Below are 20,367 nucleotides of genomic sequence, written 5' to 3' on the forward strand. Positions count from 1 at the left end.
TACTCTAAATTACCTTTCCAGAGGCCTACATACCCATCCAGTGTTTCTTACAGAAATATTTTCCTTTTTCCTTGTATGATGCGAAGCACTCTTTCAAACATACCACAATGTAAACTACGAGGGGGATCCAGGAAATAACGACCGTTCGCACATACCCGCCGCGCAGCTGACTCCCCTTCCTCGTTTGAAGGTCAACTGGCTTCCTTAACATGTGTTCTCATAATGTTGTGAGTACTGGTTGCAACAGTCGCCATTGTGCATTTTGTGTTACTTCAAAATGAACGACGTGATTGATAATCCCGCCGACTGTGAGGTGAGGAGTGTGATTCGATTTTTGAATGCCCGACATTTGAAACCTGCAGAAATTTACCGGCAATTGAAAGAAGTGTATGGTGATACTGTAATGAATGAAAGAAATGTGAGAAAATGGTGCAAAATGTTCAACAATGGGCGAACAAATGTCCACGATGAAACTCAACCCGGACACCCATCACTCATCACAGAAGACCTGAAGACTAAAGTGAACGACAGAATCTTGCAAGACAGGCGCACATCACTCGACGAATTGCGTATTGCCTTTCCTGACATTTCTCGTTCTTTGCTTGGTGAAATTGTGTCGCAACATCTTGGCTACCACAAAATCTGTGCACGATGGGTTCCACGGCAACTGAGTGACCAACACAAAACTCAGAGAATGGCCTCAGCATTGACATTCTTGATGCGATATCACACAGATGGAGACGCCTTTCTTGATCAAATTGTGACTGGTGATGAGACCTGGGTGTCTCACAACACCCCAGAGACCAAGCGCCAATCACGTGAGTGGCATCATCCCTCATCACCCAAGAAACCGAGAAAATTCAAACAGACTCTCTCAACACAAAAAGTCATGCTACTGTCTTTTGGGATCGCAAAGGTGTTCTTTTGCTGGATTTCATGCCAAAAGGCACTATGATCAATGCAAATCGTTATTGTGAGACTTTACGAAAACTACGGCGAGCCATCCAAAACAAGAGGCGAGGAATGCTTTCGAGAGGAGTTGTGCTTCTTCACGACAATGCCCGCCCGCACACTGGTGCTTCAACTCGAGAATTGCTGGATCAATTCGGTTGGGAAATCTTCGATCATCCGCCCTATAGTCCAGACCTTGCTCCTAGCGATTTTCACCTTTTCACTAAGCTGAAAGACTTTCAGGGGGGTACGCGTTTTGGAAGTGATGAAGAGTTGAAGAAGACAGTGAACACCTGGCTTAATGAACTGGCGGCAGAGGAGTATAACACGGGAAATCTAAAGCTAGTGAACAGATACGACAAATGTTTAAATGTAGGTGGTGATTATGTAGAAAAATAAAGGAAGCTACAGTTATGTAACAGACTTTGTTTTTTTCAAATAAATATATATTTTTTAATTATTACAACAAAACGGTCGTTATTTCCTGGATCTCCCCCGTATAAAAGGAAATCTTTTAGATTTAGATAAGCCTTTGACCTTCATGGTAATCTCAAACATTTTTGGACATGTCTGACAGTTCTACAAAATGGATCAGTAAGTTCTTAATGTTAGATTTCAAGTAAATTGTCATTGTACACTACTTCTCAGAGAGCTTCAGTTTCTTTGAATGCAAGTAGGCGTACACAACCATAGTGTAATCCCTAACAGATTTTAAAAATGTATTCAAGGAGAAAGAAGACACATTTAACATTTCTTGTTACACAGATAAGTTTCACTCTCTTGCGTACATTTTTAAGTTATTTATAGGACAGACAGGCAGATCATTTCAAACACGTTACAAAGAACACATCCCAGCCATAACAAAGTTACAAAACACCTCCACATATGCAGAACACATCACAAATGCTAACCACACCCACAGAGACATCAACACAGACATGGAAATACTACACATCCAACCAAAAAGCCAGAAACTAAATGCACTAGAACAATATGAAATATACAAAGACACGAAAACACACCCCAACGAAATTCTCAACACACAATTCAATTTCAGAACACACACACTCTTTGACTCTACATTATACCACACGAACACACCCTCACAGGAAACAAAACAAGAGGCGCCAAGACCAACAACGATCAGTTCTGAGGATGACCCATAAATAGGTCGAAACATGTAAACAAGGTACGTTAGAATTTAACACAAGAAAGTCTTATCATACATATTCCGAAGTATTTATAAACATTTTCCCTGCTAAACATGGTGATTGGTTATGAGTAGAGCTAGGATTCGTATGTAGTAATAGCTAATATTTTTAGTCGGTATAGTTTATAAACATGCAAGCCATATCCCCCACTCCTTATACTTGCCATTCTTGTCATTCAGTACTTCCAATAGTTAGCGCTAAGGGTCTTTAATCCTCGTAACCACCACTTACAAAACAGCGGAGGATTTAAAAGCTGCATTGTCTAGTCCTTGTGACTTTTCCTGCATTTCGAGTCTTGTCAACCTTCTTAACTGGCATCACATCGACTCAACTATACTCGGCGTCATTCTTAATTCATACTACATATAAATCCTAGCTCTAGTTATGAGTGTTGTGACTAATTCATATAACATTGTCACTGATCACAGAAATGTATGTATAATGCCATTTTTCGTGACGCAGAGTGAGGTGGGAAGATTCATGAAATGTTTGCTCACATAATATGCAAGGAATTCATTCATAGTTTTCTGCCCAATGGCAAGTTTTTCACTGCAAACCCAGTATTTTCCATTCGTCCTTATTTTTGTATACATCTGAAGTCTGATTAAGTGTAATATGTTACTAGTGAGTGATGTATGCAATGGAGGGGAAAGGAACTGGCCAACTATCTCATTTTCTTCTGGCTTAGTTGCCTCATGAGTGATGCCTTACTGGTGTCATTTATGAGGTTCAAACCTGTCTTCAGAAGTTGATTGAACAACAAGCAGCAATTCTTAGTCTCTGCATATGATTCATACATCTTAAATCCAAGGAATGGCACCTACATTATCAGTGGACTCCTACTAATCATATCAGCTGTTAAGCAGGTGTGTGACCAAACACTCCAGTTCTTTGCGGACTATGCCTTGAAGATCAGAAAAAAAAACTTACATATCCATTAACTTCTGTAGCATTTACTATTACCACACTTAATTAATGAGTATGGCAATGCATATATTCAGTTTGAAGATATATTTATTTTATAATTGTCTGAATTCCGCCAGATGAACCTACCATTACACTTGACCCATCATAAGTCTATAATCTTAATTTATCTTTATGTTCATTGGATCCGAGACATTCAAATTCTTTTAAAAACAAGGAGCATATGTTTCAGCATCCTACTTTTGAGGTTCGACAAAGCTCCAAAACTTTTCTATTGGCTGCCCGTTTATGATATACCTTAAAAAAAAAAAAAAAAAAGGACAGCCTTTTAGTATGAATTCTATTGGCAACATAACTGGTGGAGAGAGAATCTACTTCACGAATTTCTTTTACTATTCCCTCCTGACAGACCTCAAACATAATTTGAGGAGGCCCGTTCCAAACTGTATTAAGTCCACTGATGTAATTTTTTCAGGAGAGAAGAAAAACTGTTCATGTGCCAACAATGGGAGGTAAATTAAAATACTAAAATTATTAATTACTGGAAGAACTTAATTTATCAGAATCAATTATATTTGAAATCACTTTTACATCAGACTGTCCTCAAATTCAGACATATTACTGTTTGACGTGAACATAAAAAAAGAAAAAAGATTTCTTTCTTAATATTTGTAAAAATTCAACCAAAGTAATTGTGAAAATAGTAGGTAACACTCCTCGATTTACTCCTATGTAATATTGACTCACAAAGGTAATCATTAATACTAACGATATTGGTCAGCTTTTTTTTAAAATTTTTTTTAGAAACCCCTTTTCTCCTCGAATCTGCGTTTATCATGTGCGGGAATTGCACAACAGTGGAACTGACCTTCCCTGTGCTGGCATGGTGGTTCGAACAGGTATCAATATTTCTGTAGATTGAAACAAGAATACCCTATTGTACATTACATGATTATTGTAGGAAACAATTTTTTAATGAAATTAAGTCTTCTGAACACCTATTTTTATTTTTTTTTATTTTATTGGGTTATTTTACGACGCTGTATCAACATCTCAGGTTATTTAGCGTCTGAATGAAATGAAGGTGATAATGCCGGTGAAATGAGTCCGGGGTCCAGCACCGAAAGTTACCCAGCTGAACACCTATTAAGCTAATTAAAAATGTATTATAAATATTATACCGAAGTTTACTTTGTTGCTGTCGTGCTGTTTTCTTCTTCACTCTTTTCCTGCTTCCTCTGCTATTCTCACCTATAGGCACTTCTCCCTGCATTTTCACGGATACCACATGCACACCTGGACTGCAGCGACACTGAACTGATAAAAAGTTCGACAATAAGTCAATGCTGTAAATTGGTGCTAGTTTTTCTCAGTGCAGGAAACTTGAAATTCAACCTTACAATGAAAAATATTAATTTGTTTTGGACAGAATACGGTTTGACGCGGACAGAGATGTGGACATAATACGATTTGCCATGACACCCGGTTTCATGCATTCTTTTGAAGGAGATTTAATACAGTTAGACCCAAACAGACTTCACAGCATGATAGAGCATGTTCAGAACTATACGAAATCATATGAAACTCAATTTCGTCCGTGGGTGGACTTAATATGGTTTGGAACAGACCACCTCATTTGTTTTACATGTCCCCTTTAAAGCAGTAGCCTTCTCTAGATGACCATTAACGTATTTTTTAATTCCGCACTGAAATTTATTATCGTTTTGAGACCCTGGAATTAGTTAAATATTCAGTTTCATTGTGTCCTCTTAGTGCCAGCTGAAATCCTACACAGAATCTTATAAAATTTGTGATGATATTTAAGATATATCTACTTTTCTTAATCTTCTCATGTGACATTGATTTTCTGTATCCCTTGTCTGTCCAGCTATGTTCAGTTTTCTAAACAATGGTAAAGTTGAAGCATTTGTTAATGTGTACCTTGTAGGTTTCGGGTTTTTAGTCTCAGCTGTTTAATGATTTCCCCTCCAAACTACAAGCATGGACAGCAGTACACATAGTTGATATTATATGTGTAATGCTTGTTCTTCTCTATATCAGGGGCGTATTTTGCGGACTACCGGGGCTACCGGCGGTAGCCCAAGGAAATTACAAAAGAAAAAGTTTATAATATAACATAATGTAATAATTTTGTATTATTAGTTTTACCATAGTAATTAAAATTAAAGTAATTGTTAGATTTATATGCGCTCTCTGCTCTCGAAAAGAAACAAGTTGTCAAGGCGGCATCGCTGGAGAAACCGCTTGCTACATGAGGTAGCCTGTGCGCACGCTGTCCTGTCGCACAACTGCCCGTCCCCACCCTCTCCCTTCTGTTCCCATCGTGCTGTGTAGGCCGGGCGAGTTACCGCTCTCGTGATCGGTTTCTTCACATGCGCGAAGCAGCAATACGCTTAGTACGCTAGCAATTGAATGTGATTGTGTTCTTGCAGTGCATTATTTTAAATCTGTGATTTGTTCGAGTGTCTAAGAGTTATATTAATTGTGAATTATTAAGTTTTTAATTTCCCAATTAAGTGATATTGTGAAAAATATGGCAGAACAAGTTTCTGGAGAGGTTTGTGTTGAAAATGACTGTGTAATAGAAGGTTTATTAAAAGTGCTTTTTAACCGTCGCACATAACAACGAGAAAATTGAAATTGTGAAAATGGAAAGACCAACTCCTGAGTTAAATTTGTCCATGGACGTAAAAGAAAAACAGCGAGAGTACACACGCCATTTCACTTCAACATCATATGGTAAGCGGAATTGGTTGTGTGGTACTTCTAAACTGTCTAAACTATTTTGCTGGCCATGTTTGTTATTTAGCCGCGAAACTAATGTGTGGTCAAAAGAGGGGTTTTCTAATATGAACTCCCTTCGAACGGCAGTCCTAGTATACGACAAATCAAAAGCTCATATTTGTAGTAGCATGAACTTTGCAAACTTTGGGAAGACAAGAATTGATTTACAGCTAGATAAGCAAAAAGCTCTACACATCAACCAACACAATGCTCTTGTGAAAAAAAAAATCGGGAGATTTTACTGCGTCTTATTAACGCAGTCTGCTTTCTAGGAAAACAAGAATTCGCTTTTCGGGGTCATAACGAGAGTGTGCAATCAGACAATATAGGAAATTATATTGAATATTTAAGTTCCTTAAGTGAATTTGACCATTTACTGGCCAATCATCTTGAGAGTTCAACAGTATTTCGTGGTACTTCTCTCGCAATTCAGAATGACTTAATATTTGCTATAAGTGGGGTTATGATAAAGAACATAAAACCTTTTGTGGCCATTGTTGTTGATGAAACAAGTTACTGCTCTAATCAGAGTCAATTGTACACTGTTTAAGATATGTCGACAGTACTGCCAATGTTCAAGAACGGTTTATAGGATTCACAAATGTCAGTTCGGACAAAACTGCTGCTGCTTTGTTTCAGCATGTGGAAGGTGTTATAGCAGAATACAATGTCGGTAATAAGTTAATTACACAGACATACGATGGTGCTTCAGTTATGGCGGGAAATATTAATGGCTTAAAAACAAAAGTTCAAGGAAAGTATCCTCAAGCACTATTTGTCCATTGTTACAGCCATGTTCTCAATTTAGTTTTGCAACAAATTACTTCATCCATTCCAGAATGCCGCATTTTTTTCAAAACACTGTCGGGTTTAGCTGCATTTTTCTCATCATCTCCTAAAAGATCAGAAAACTCAAGGAATTTATGAACAAGAAACTCCCAAAAGTAGCACCAACTAGATTGAATTTTACATCTCGGCTTGTAACTACAGTAAAGGAATACAGAGAAAAACGGACTGCTTTCTTTAAAAATATCATTTGTAATGACTCTGAAGAAAACTGGGATGATGCTGTAAATGTGCAGGCTCAAGGATATTTGAATTTTTTCACACAGTTTCAGAATATATTTCTTCTTGAAGTCTATGCTAGAGTGTTCGCACATACAGATGTGCTCTACAATATTCTTCAGACAAAAAGTCTAGACATAGCATACTACTTGCAAGAGGTCTCAAAGTTAAAAAAAAAAAAAAATACTATATCCGAGTTCAGACGTAGTGGGTTTCCGTCCAAATGGAGTAATATGGAAAATGAAAATTCTTCAGCCAATACAATGGAACCACCATTAAAGCGAAGAAAAGGAGATGATGAATTGAAATACAGGCAGCTGTACTACATCATACTAGATTGTATGCACATGGAAATTACTGACAGATTTTCTGATTATGGAAAGCTTCAGTTCACACATCTTGTAGATTCTCAAAAATTTTCTGCTTATAGAGAAAACTTCCCGAATGAGGCACTAAACAAATTATTTCAGTCCTATAACAGTCACTTTGATCAAGTACGTTTGAAAAATGAATTAAGTGTAATATATTCAGCAGAAGTCTTTGATTTTTCGAACAAACCTATCCATGAAATATTATCTGCCATATATGAAAACCAGCTGAACCGAGTTATTCCTGAAGTCCTTAAATTGGCAACATTAGTTGTGACAATACCAGCTACGTCAGCATCGGTAGAAAGAATATTTTCTGCGTTGAAGAGAATAAAATCCTACTGTAGATCAACTCATACACAAGAATGTTTATCCGGCTTGGCACTAATATCCATTGAAAAGTCATTTCTACAGAAACTTTGCAAGTGGCCCAACTGTAATTTTAAGGACGAAGTCATCAACGTATTTTCGTCCCAATCAAGACGTCTGGAATTCACATAAATATGTAAGGAATTTTATTATAGGGATTTTAAAATATATTTTGTGTAATAATAGGGTCAGTGGTAGCCCAAACCCTTTAACCAGTATACGCCACTGCTCTATATTAGAGTTGGAGTGGGTCATCCTGAAGTTTTAATTTGACACTTCTCGTCCCCCAAATGCAAACTGACACAGAATTTATGTTGAAAATGCATTCGGGATTGGATTAAAACAGTCTACCATCCCAGACTATATTTTGGATATTGCCACCTATACGATTTTGCTGACACACGCAGTGACTTAGTTATCACCTATCATTGTTAACAAAGCAGTTAGGAGTAATTCTGACAATACCTACTTCACTCTGTTGACTCCACAAACGCTCAAATACCAGCATTAACCAGTCATATAAAGCAAATCATTATAATGCCAGATATCCATTTGAACAGTTTTGCTACTTACCAAGTTTGAAGAGAAAGGGGTTGTTTAATGTTCTTTCTATTATTAATGCAATAAACGGATTCACTCCTAGCAAATCAACAGAAGATGCTGTCTGAACTGTTGTTACATGAATGAAAAATGTTTTTAATATGAAACAAGCTCGCTTCCTAATATCGTTAAATGTGTCTGATGGCTTCAATCATGCGTGATGGCCAAGAATCTTGCACAACCTGAAGAGAAAGAATTGCCCAAGAATATTTACTAACTTGCGCAAAATTATTTTACCAACAGGAAAGCTCAGCTCAGTTTCTGCAACAGTATTGTTACTAAAGATGTCCAGCAAGGATGCCACCAAGGATCAACATGTAGTCTTGGTTTTTGGATCATTCCTTATGGCGATCTAATTTGACATTCTTTTCCCGAATGCTGTAACATGTTGGCATTTGCAGATGATGCTTTACATTGGTCAAGGCAGATTCCACTCCAATGCAAACTCAGCTGTAATTATCCTTTTTGAATGGGGTCAGGACAGTAAGTTGCAACAAGCCATGTGTGTAACTAGAAGGAGAAAATTGAAATGAATAGGCAAGAAATGAAATTGGTTTGTCAAATGTAAACAAACTGATGTTCAGGGCACATTTCAATCATTTAGCAATTAAGTCCAAGTTGTTATCTGGCAAGACCCACTTTTGGCTTAAACTTCGACATACTTCATACCATACATAGAGAAGCAGTTGAACCTCTCATGTTATATTATAGATTTATTAATTCGTCCTGCAGAATATAATCTGTAATATTGACGATTAATATTTGAGGAGAAAAATTCGCTCCAGCGCCGGGGATCGAACCCGGGACCTAGTGGATTGAATTCGGCATAGCTCAGTGGTCAGAGTGCTTGGTATGTAGAACCAAGGTTCCGGGTTAGATCCCTGGTGCCGGAGCGAATTTTTCTCCTCAAATATTAACTCTCATGTTATACTGTGCACATTACATAAACAATGGGCCATAACAAGATACCGGTAGCCAAAATCCGAAGAGGCTTTCTACTAAGGATTACTCGAGCTTGCTGTATTGTACAATATCGAACCAATAGATCTTACTTGCATCTATAGCACTCAAGTGTCAGCAGATCCTCCACTATAACAGCGGGTCATCAAAAGGACTTCCACTCGTGGATTGCGAAACATGGAACACTAAGTTGTTTGTCACTGTGATAAAGAAATATGATGCTGAACTCCTAGCAATTAATGAAGCAGTAAAGTGGAGTATCAACAGCGGAAACACAGCCCGCATATTTAGCTGCTCCCAAGTTGCTCTTCACTGCATTACTAAAAAATATAGCCTTCATTGGTCCAAGAGGAAATTAAGTTAGCTTCCACTAGTAACACTCCCATCTACACATATCAAGAAACATATAAAAACAGTGGCGATTTCTCCATGAAGGATATGAGGTTGATTCTACAGTTTAATTTCGTGCTTCTGAGGATAGAAAAGATTTTAATTACAGGTTTTATTTTTAATGCATCCCGATATAATAATTTTCTTCAAACTTCCACTTTCTGTCCTGAGTTGTCGCCACTGCACATCTCAGACCTTAGGAATACTTTCCGAGGAATCATCCAAATATCTTACAGCAAACGATTTTTTCTAGCAGTGAAGTTATGGACATGGGTGAGTGCGGAGGGCGGGGTATGGCTTAACTTACACCACGTTTGAGGATGTGACCGTATATCCTAATACTACGACCCTTCTTGCAGAAACCCTGTCAGAGACTAAAATACGAATTTTCAAGTACCCTTGTAGCCTCCTTAAATGCAGTTCATTGGCCATTTTAAAAGAATAGAATAAACGAAATAATAAATAATTTAAAATGATATAATATAAAAAATAAAATTAATAAAAATCAAAATTACATAAAAATAGATAAAATAAGCTATAATAAAACACAAGAATTAACAGGACTTTCAGATGACAGGACTGCCGAAAGAATATCTGAAGTTGTATTTGATGATTTAGAAGAATTTAACTAAAGCAAGAAATTAATTGCGTATGGTATTATTATTATTATTATTATTATTATTATTATTATTATTATTATTATTGTTATTATTGTTATTAGTTCCTGTCTTGGTCATCTTTCGTCAATCTCATATCTTACAAACAAAAAAGATCACGAGTCGCCACTGTATAAAACAACAGATTCTTCAAAATTGTAACAATATGTGGAAGACAAACAAAATCGGACCAATAATAAGAAATGCCTACTTCTTAACATCTACATACATATCAACACAGATCCAGCAGACATCAGTCCTACGTGTTTCTGCCATGAATACCTCCATAGTGTGAAACGCCTGTTTAACTGCGACATTTTTAAAATAAAGAAACATGAACGAAAAGTACATCTGCTGGGTTATACTGCTAACTACAGCAATTCGTTATGTAAAGTGTTCCAGAAATCCTGGTGTTACAGAAAATTGATAAATATATTTTAACTATATATTCCAAAGACTAGAGCAATCATTCAATATGTTATATGTGTACATACTAGTAGTATATGTAAACTAAAACCCTAACATACCACTTGGTAAATCTGGGGTTTTTCGAGTGGATATATAATAACAATAATAATAATAATAATAATAATAATAATAATAATAATAATAATAATAATAGATTAAATGGCGATCTTACTCGTGTTAATTATATAAGCATGTGCGGCTTACATCACGAGTAACACGAGTACGATTGCCATTTAATCAATTATTTATATTCAAGTGTTAGAAGTAGTGTACGAAAGATTCAACATGGAATAATACTAATACTAATAATAATAATAACAACAACAATAACACAATAAAACATTGCCTATTTTGAGCGATATTTTAGACTACGGCACTTTAGTAACAGTAATTAGTACAGTCGACTTCCGATAATTCGCTTTGCAGTAATTCGCCATCATTTTTGTGGTAGGGAGATGGCGAATAACGTCATTTTCGTTTTTCTCGATTTACACTCTCCCCTTTCTCCTAAAGAAATTTGCGATCTAATATCGGAAAAAATGAACATTCCTCTAAGAAAAAAAAAAAAAAAAGAAAAGTGATTTTATTTTCGTTATACAGTTATGTGTTATGATAGTTTGTAAAGCTTGTGTTTCAAGATTCTACCCCACTGCAGTACTGTATAATATGTATGTATATATGTATGTATGTATGTATGTATGTATGTATGTATGAACACTGCAATTGGGTGGCAGTGATATACAGTAGCGTGCAAATTAATCCGAACAACGTAATTACTTATGCAAAAACACTCAAACGGGATAAAAAAAAAAGGATCTAAGACATACCTCAGTAATCTATGTGGCCTCCCTTGTTCCTAATAACAGCTCTGATACGATTTGGCATGGATTCCACTAATTTCCCACAAATATTCTTATTTCTTCATCGCGAAACCATACACCAATGAGGGCAGAAATCATCTTCTCCTTTGTAGAACAATTCATTTTTTGCATTCTTCTTTTGCAAATTGACCACAAGTTCTCAATGGGGTTGATGTCGGGTGAGTTGCCTGGCCAGGGGAGTACCTGAATATTCTTCTTGTTGAAGAATTCTGTAGTTTTTCGAGACGTATGGCTTGGTGCCAAGTCTTGTTGGAACACACCTCTGCCATCCGGAAATGATTTTTGCAGCTGGGGTACGATTCTGGTTTCCAATAAGTGACTATATATTTGTCAGAATTCATCATTCCCTTGATAGGTATTAATGCTCCAGGCCCTTCATGTGTAAAACAATCCCAAAACATTACTTTAGGGGGGTATTTGGGTGCTTGTTGGAGATGAGCTGCTGTAACTATTTCGGATCCTTTCCGTACATAAGAAACATGGTGGCCGTGGACCTCGAAATGAGACTCATCAGAAAAAAGTACATTCTTCCAGCCATTCACTGTCCAGTGTTGATGTAATTTTGCCCACATTAAGCGTTTTTTGCACCTAACAGGGGTTAGCAGTTGCTTCTTAATAGGCTTACGAGCCATTCGTCCAGCTTCCAAAAGCCTACGCCGCACTGTTGTGACGTGAATATTCGCCCCAGTGGTAGCCATTAACTCGCGGGTTAAGTCGACAGCAGTTAGTCTAGGATTTAATTTACTTTTCCTGACAATTAAATGATCATCTACAGGTGAAGCCTTCCTTTTCCAGCCACAGTTTCCTTTTTTCTGGGGTGTGATGGATCCAGTCTCCCTGTATCGTTTAATGATCGAATTAACAGTAGCCAAACCGATGTGACATTCTGCAGCAATTTGCCTCTGTGTCATAGAAGAATGCTCTGCTAATGTTATAATTTTAGACTGTTTTCGTGGAGTTGTATCCATTTGTGAAGACGACAGATTGCAGTATTAAGTCTTCAACACAACTGAAATGCTTATAAGTACAAAAGGACAGGCAAAATGTAACATATTATTAAAAAAATAATGACAGACCTTCAACAATGGAATTACACGTACTACATATGTCAATTAGAGTGATATGAGCAGCTGTGAGGCCAACAATGACAGAAAATGTATAAATATGTCTTGTTCGGATTCATTTGCACGCTACTGTATAATATACAATATTACAATAATTACAGCAATAAATACAGTAATCACAATAAATAACATAGATGAAATAAAAGTAAAATTAATTCTAACTACTAATAAATAAATGCAATATACATAGGGCTATAAAGACTATGCTATAACAACGTCTACTACAGTGGCGTATACTGGTTAAAGGGTTTGGGCTACCACTGACCCTATTATTACACAAAATATATTTTAAAATCCCTATAATAAAATTCCTTACATATTTATGTGAATTCCAGACGTCTTGATTGGGACGAAAATACGTTGATGACTTCGTCCTTGAAATTACAGTTGGGCCACTTGCAAAGTTTCTGTAGAAATGACTTTTCAATGGATATTAGTGCCAAGCCGGATAAACATTCTTGTTTATGAGTTGATCTACGGTAGGATTTTATTCTCTTCAAAGCAGAAAATGTTCTTTCTACCGATGCTGACGTAGCTGGTATTGTCACAACTAATGTTGCCAATTTAAGGACTTCAGGAATAACTTGGTTCAGCTGGTTTTCACATATGGCAGATAATATTTCATGGATAGGTTTGTTCGAAAAATCAAAGACTTCTGCTGAATATATTACACTTAATTCATTTTTCAAACGTACTTGATCAAAGTGACTGTTATAGGACTGAAATAATTTGTTTAGTGCCTCATTCGGGAAGTTTTCTCTATAAGCAGAAAATTTTTGAGAATCTAGAAGTTGTGTGAACTGAAGCTTTCCATAATCAGAAAATCTGTCAGTAATTTCCATGTGCATACGATCTAGTATGATGTAGTGCAGTTGCCTGTATTTCAGTTCATCATCTCCTTTTCTTCGCTTTAATGGTGGTTCCATTGTATTGGCTGAAGAATTTTCATTTTCCATATTACTCCATTTGGACGGAAACCCACTACGTCTGAACTCGGATATAGTATTTTTTTTTTTTTTAACTTTGAGACCTCTTGCAAGTAGTATGCTATGTCTAGACTTTTTGTCTGAAGAATATTGTAGAGCACATCTGTATGTGCGAACACTCTAGCATAGACTTCAAGAAGAAATATATTCTGAAACTGTGTGAAAAAATTCAAATATCCTTGAGCCTGCACATTTACAGCATCATCCCAGTTTTCTTCAGAGTCATTACAAATGATATTTTTAAAGAAAGCAGTCCGTTTTTCTCTGTATTCCTTTACTGTAGTTACAAGCCGAGATGTAAAATTCAATCTAGTTGGTGCTACTTTTGGGAGTTTCTTGTTCATAAATTCCTTGAGTTTTCTGATCTTTTAGGAGATGATGAGAAAAATGCAGCTAAACCCGACAGTGTTTTGAAAAAAATGCGGCATTCTGGAATGGATGAAGTAATTTGTTGCAAAACTAAATTGAGAACATGGCTGTAACAATGGACAAATAGTGCTTGAGGATACTTTCCTTGAACTTTTGTTTTTAAGCCATTAATGTTTCCCGCCATAACTGAAGCACCATCGTATGTCTGTGTAATTAACTTATTGCCGATATTGTATTCTGCTATAACATATTCCACATGCTGAAACAAAGCCGCAGCAGTTTTGTCCGAACTGACATTTGTGAATCCTATAAACCGTTCTTGAACATTGGCAGTACTGTCGACGTATCTTAAAACAGTGGACAATTGACTCTGATTAGAGCAGTAACTTGTTTCATCAACAACAATGGCCACAAAAGGTTTTATGTTCTTTATCATAACCCCACTTACAGCAAATATTAAGTCATTCTGAATTGCGAGAGAAGTACCACGAAATACTGTTGAACTCTCAAGATGATTGGCCAGTAAATGGTCAAATTCACTTAAGGAACTTAAATATTCAATAAAATTACCTATATTGTCTGATTCCACATTCTCGTTATGACCCCGAAAAGCCAATTCTTGTTTTCGTAGAAAGTAGACTGCGTTAATAAGATGCAGTAAAATCTCCCGATTTTTTTTTTCACAAGAGCATTGTGTTGGTTGATGTGTAGAGCTTTTTGCTTATCTACCTGTAAATCAATTCTTGTCTTCCCAAAGTTTGCAAAGTTCATGCTACTACAAATATGAGCTTTTGATTTGTCGTATTCTAGGACTGCCATTCGAAGGGAGTTCATATTAGAAAACCCCTCTTTTGACCACACATTAGTTTCGCGGCTAAATAACAAACATGGCCAGCAAAATAGTTTAGACAGTTTAGAAGTACCACACAACCAATTCCGCTTACCATATGATGTTGAAGTGAAATGGCGTGTGTACTCTCGCTGTTTTTCTTTTACGTCCATGGACAAATTTAACTCAGGAGTTGGTCTTTCCATTTTCACAATTTCAACTTTCTCGTTGTTATGTGCGACGGTTAAAAGGCACTTTTAATAAACCTTCTATTACACAGTCATTTTCAACACAAACCTCTCCAGAAACTTGTTCTGCCATATTTTTCACAATATCACTTAATTGGGAAATTAAGAACTTAATAATTCACAATTAACATAACTCTTAGACACTCGAACAAATCACAGATTTAAAATAATGCACTGCAAGAACACAATCACATTCAATTGCTAGCGTACTAAGCGTATTGCTGCTTCGCGCCTGTGAAGAAACCGATCACGAGAGCGGTAACTCGCCCGGCCTACACAGCACGATGGAAACAGAAGGGAGAGGGTGGGGACGGGCAGTTGTGCGACAGGACAGCGTGCGCACAGGCTACCTCACGTAGCAAGCGGTTTCTCCAGCGATGCCGCCTTGACAACTTGTTTCTTTTCAAGAGCAGAGAGCGCATATAAATCTAACAATTACTTTAATTTAATTACTATGGTAAAAATAATAATACAAAATTATTACATTATGTTATATTATAAACTTTTTCTTTTGTAATTTCCTTGGGCTACCGCCGGTAGCCCCGGTAGTCCGCAAAATACGCCCCTGGTCTACTATAAACGAAAGTATACCTAACTTACAGTACCGGTATTTCTATTAAACCCAATTATTGTCAACTTGAGTAATTACAAGTCACCTTAATTACATATCAACTTAATTAATTACATTGCACTTACAATTTTAAAAAATCAAGTCAGCCTGGGTAGCGTAGTTGGTATAGCGCAGACATATCTGTTAAAGTTACTTGGCTTTAGCAGCGATTTCTTCAAGTTCCAGTTGTTGTAGTTTCAGGAGAAACAGGTAAGATTTTAAAGCCTGAAGCCTTATTGACTATTACAGTGCCAACAATGACCACAATAAAGACAACATAGATCACGATAAGGGACATGTCAAAGACAGCAATGATCACGATGAGGACCATGACAAGGAAAACAAGAACCAATATAAGAAACGCGATATGGATAAAGACAAGAGCCATGATAATAATTACGAATTAGACCACGATAAGGACAAGGTTCATGATAAGGGTCACGACATGAACCACGATAAGGACCAAGACCATGATAAGGATCATAACAAAGACAACAAATACCACGATAAGGACCACAACAAAGAGAAGGATTACGATCAGAAACATTACAAAGACAACAGTGACCACCATAAGGACTGTGGCAAAGACAGCAACGATCACGATAAGGACCATGACATGGACCACGGAATAATAACCATAAGGACTTCGTCAAAGACAAGGACGATGTTAAGACCCATGACAACAACAAAACAAAGACAAGGACCACGATAAGAATAACGACATGTGTCACGACAAACACTATGCAAAGTATCACGATAAAGACCATGACAAACATCACGATAAGGTTCATAAAGACCAAGACAGCGATAAGGATTATGCGAAGGAGAATAAGGACCATTATAAGAATCACTATAAGGATAAGGACGAAGTCTACGATAAGGACCACGACATGGTCCACGACACGCACCACAAGGTTCAGGATGATAAGAATCATAACATGAACTACTTTAAGGACCGCGACACTGACTACGATAAGGATCACGACAAGGACTACGATAAGGACCAAGACCATGACAAAGACAAGAAGTAAGATAAGGGCTATTACAATGACAACAAAGATCACGACAAAGGCAACAATGATCACGATAAAAAAACATGACAAAGAATGAGTATCATGATAAGGACTATGCCAGAGACAACAAGAACTAATGTAAGAAGCGTCACATGGACGAAGACAAGAACCACGATAATAATCGCGACATGGACCACGATAAGAACCATGACAAAAACAGAATGAACGATAAGGGTCATTACAATGACAACTAGGACCACGACAAAGACAACAATGTTCACGATAAAAAAAATATGACAAAGGCAACAATTATCACGGTAAGGACCATGATAGAGACAACTAGGAACAATATAAGGACGCTAAATGGACAAAGAGAGAGAAAACTATAAGAATCACGACATGGACCACGATAAGGACCAAGGCCACAATAGGGACCATGACAAAAACAAGATCGAAAAAGGCCATTACAATGGAAACAAGCACTGTGATAAGGACCCTAACAAAGCAGAGAATAACCACAACAGAGACAACAATGACCATGACCATGACAAAGACATCAAAGACCACTATAAGGACCTCGATAAGGACAAGGACCACAATAAATATCATGACATGGATCATGACATGCACCACGACAATGATTGCAATAAGACACCATGGCTTGGACAACAATAATGACCACGACAAGTATTATGTCAAAGAAATAACGACCATTATAGGACCACGAAGCGGAAGAACACAAAGACAAGAATAACAACGATCGCAATAAGGCTCAGGACATGCATCGCGATACGGATAACAATCAGGACTACGACATGGACACAACAAGGACCATGACAAGCATTACGACAAGCACCAAGGCCACCATTAGAACCATGACAAAGACAGCAAGGTCCATGATTAGGACTACAACAAAGGCAACAAGATGACGATAAGAATCACGAGAAAAACGACAGGGACTACGATAATCATGACGACATGGACAACGGAAAGCAACACCAGAAGGATTACAATGACTACGATATGGTTCATGACTAGGAATACGAAAGAAACACGATAAGTACCATGACAAATACAACAAGAATTGTTACAATGACCACAACAAGGACAAGGACAAGAAGAAGGATCACGAAGAAGGCAGCCACTTAGGCCACAACATAGCTCGGGTCACAAAATATCATTGCTTCTCTCTACTAAATGGCAAATGCCTGCTGTGGGATCTAAATTCTGGACTGCTGCAAATGTCACTGTCTTGTCTCGGTAGCTCATACGAGTACAGCAGCGTGTCGCTTCCACTGTATAACCGAAACGTATCCGGTTTTTTTTAACGCTTTGTAGTATATAGTACATAAATAGTATTGACAACTTAAACATTCAAGATTTTGCAAAAGATACTGCAATCCGTTATTTAACAGATGCATTTAATAATTAGTATTAATATATCTAATTAGTCAATAACTGCAACTATGATTTTTCATTAAATCATAACATGAATAAAATTGAATGCACATTAAATTAAACACTATTGCAAACAAGTACATAAAATAGTTAATATCAACTGAAGGGGGTGAGAATGAAATAGTCCAAAGCCACACTTTTAACAAAAATTGTTTTGTGCGAATGCGTTTCTTACACATATGGGAAAGCTACTAATAAAATATTGTAATAATTAGGTACTCAACAAATGGCATAGGCCTAAGGACTCTAAACCTTTGGAAAAGTTTGTCTGTGTGGCTTAGGATTATTTTTTTTTAAATTTCATTCTAATTGTTAGTTTTTAATACATATTTTTTATTGGGTTATTTTACGACGCTATATCAACATCTAGGTTATTTAGCGTCGGAATGAAATGAAGGTGATAATGCCGTTGAAATGAGTCCGGAGTCCAGCACCGAAAGTTACCCAGCATTTGCTCATATTGGGTGGAGGGAAACCCCCGGAAAGAACCTCAACCAGGTAACTTGCCCCGACCGGGATTCGAATCCGGGCCACCTTATATATATGGTGTAAATGCATTTATTAGATTAACGTTCATAATATTATAATTTGTAATTTTGTTTTCTTTGCGATCATGAACACTTAATATCAGGACTTTGTAAAACTCTATTTCAACCTTATTTAGCCAAAAAAAAAAAAAAAAAACCGTTGTGTATACTAAGAATCGAACTAGCACTCTTCTACACAACACGCAGAATTCTTAGCGTCTGAGCTATTGAAACGATACGAAAGCTTTTCTTTCTGTGCGGAGTGTCGATCTAGTCATGAAGGTCCAATGTCGATTTAACCACAGTCTAGTATATACAGTCGCGAAGCTCAATACGTAGTAAATATGCAAACATTAAGTAGTTGCTCACCACTAGGATCGCTAATATCGCCTCATTACAGGCAATGCAAAATAGTACCGTCACAGTCTGTTGTTTCTAGCATCCTCAAAACTCAAGCTTCGTGACTGTATATATTGTATATATAGTAGACTGTGATTTAACTACACGATTTATGTATATATTTATCTATTATTTACGTCATATTACCATATTTTTTTTGCAGTTTTTGAAGTGAATTTCGGAACGATGCTAGTAACAAATCGAATAGGCCTAACCTGAATTTAAGTAACTCAATATTCGTTATCTTGTGTATCAGTGCTCTGGTCTCCGATCATGCGCAGTGTCTTACATCTGATTCTTAGGAATATTCAATCTTCTCATTCTTTTCTAGGGAAACTGTACATCAATATACAAAATCTTGATCATATGCACTTAATTTTGTATCAATTAATGTCGAAAATGTGCATTTGACAACAAAATCAAAGCACTAAAACGCCAAACGTCATGCCTTTATTTCGTCTCTGCCCTCCTCCACTCAGCGTTGCCAAGCCTACCCTTGCTCCGGCTTGTAACTGAAGATGACTCTGCCTCAACCCCTGGAATGCTTACAATGGTAGTATTTCAAGTATAGCAGGCTGTAGTCTGTACCTTGTGGAGGTCATTGTTGTCAATTTAGTGACTGTCATTTTTTGTTGCACTTTTTATTAATAATTAAGTAAGGCGCTTTGAAGCTTTAACATTATTTTAAATGATAAGCCTCAAAGGACATTGCAAAATGATCTAGTAAATAACTAAAGTAACTTGAAATTATTTTATTAAGAAATTTAATGTGATGCATAAGCTTCAAAGATTCGCGTTCCTGACTATACGAAACAATTTATTGTATACATCATTTATGTCTATGTTGTAAGGGAGGGGGTATGCCTTTTCTTAAATCGAGGTATGCCAAAGGCAAATCTTGGGGTAGCATACCGCCTCTGGTTTTTTTCCACTTCCCTCACTGGTAACATAGTAAACATAGAGGTAACCCGCGGATATTTAGTATGTCTATGAGGTAGCCCATCTGATTGCCGTAAGGCAACTAAACTCGCAAAATAATACTTCTAGTTCTACCGCAGTGTTGATTATTCCGTTTCGGTCCCTAGTCGCTGTTCTCGCAATTAGTAAACATTGTGTATTTTAAGTGCGTTGAGTGGCAAGAAAGATAGAGTTTTGA

Source organism: Periplaneta americana, chromosome 10 (assembly GCF_040183065.1).
Source record: "Periplaneta americana isolate PAMFEO1 chromosome 10, P.americana_PAMFEO1_priV1, whole genome shotgun sequence".
Taxonomy (NCBI): Eukaryota; Metazoa; Arthropoda; class Insecta; order Blattodea; family Blattidae; genus Periplaneta; species Periplaneta americana.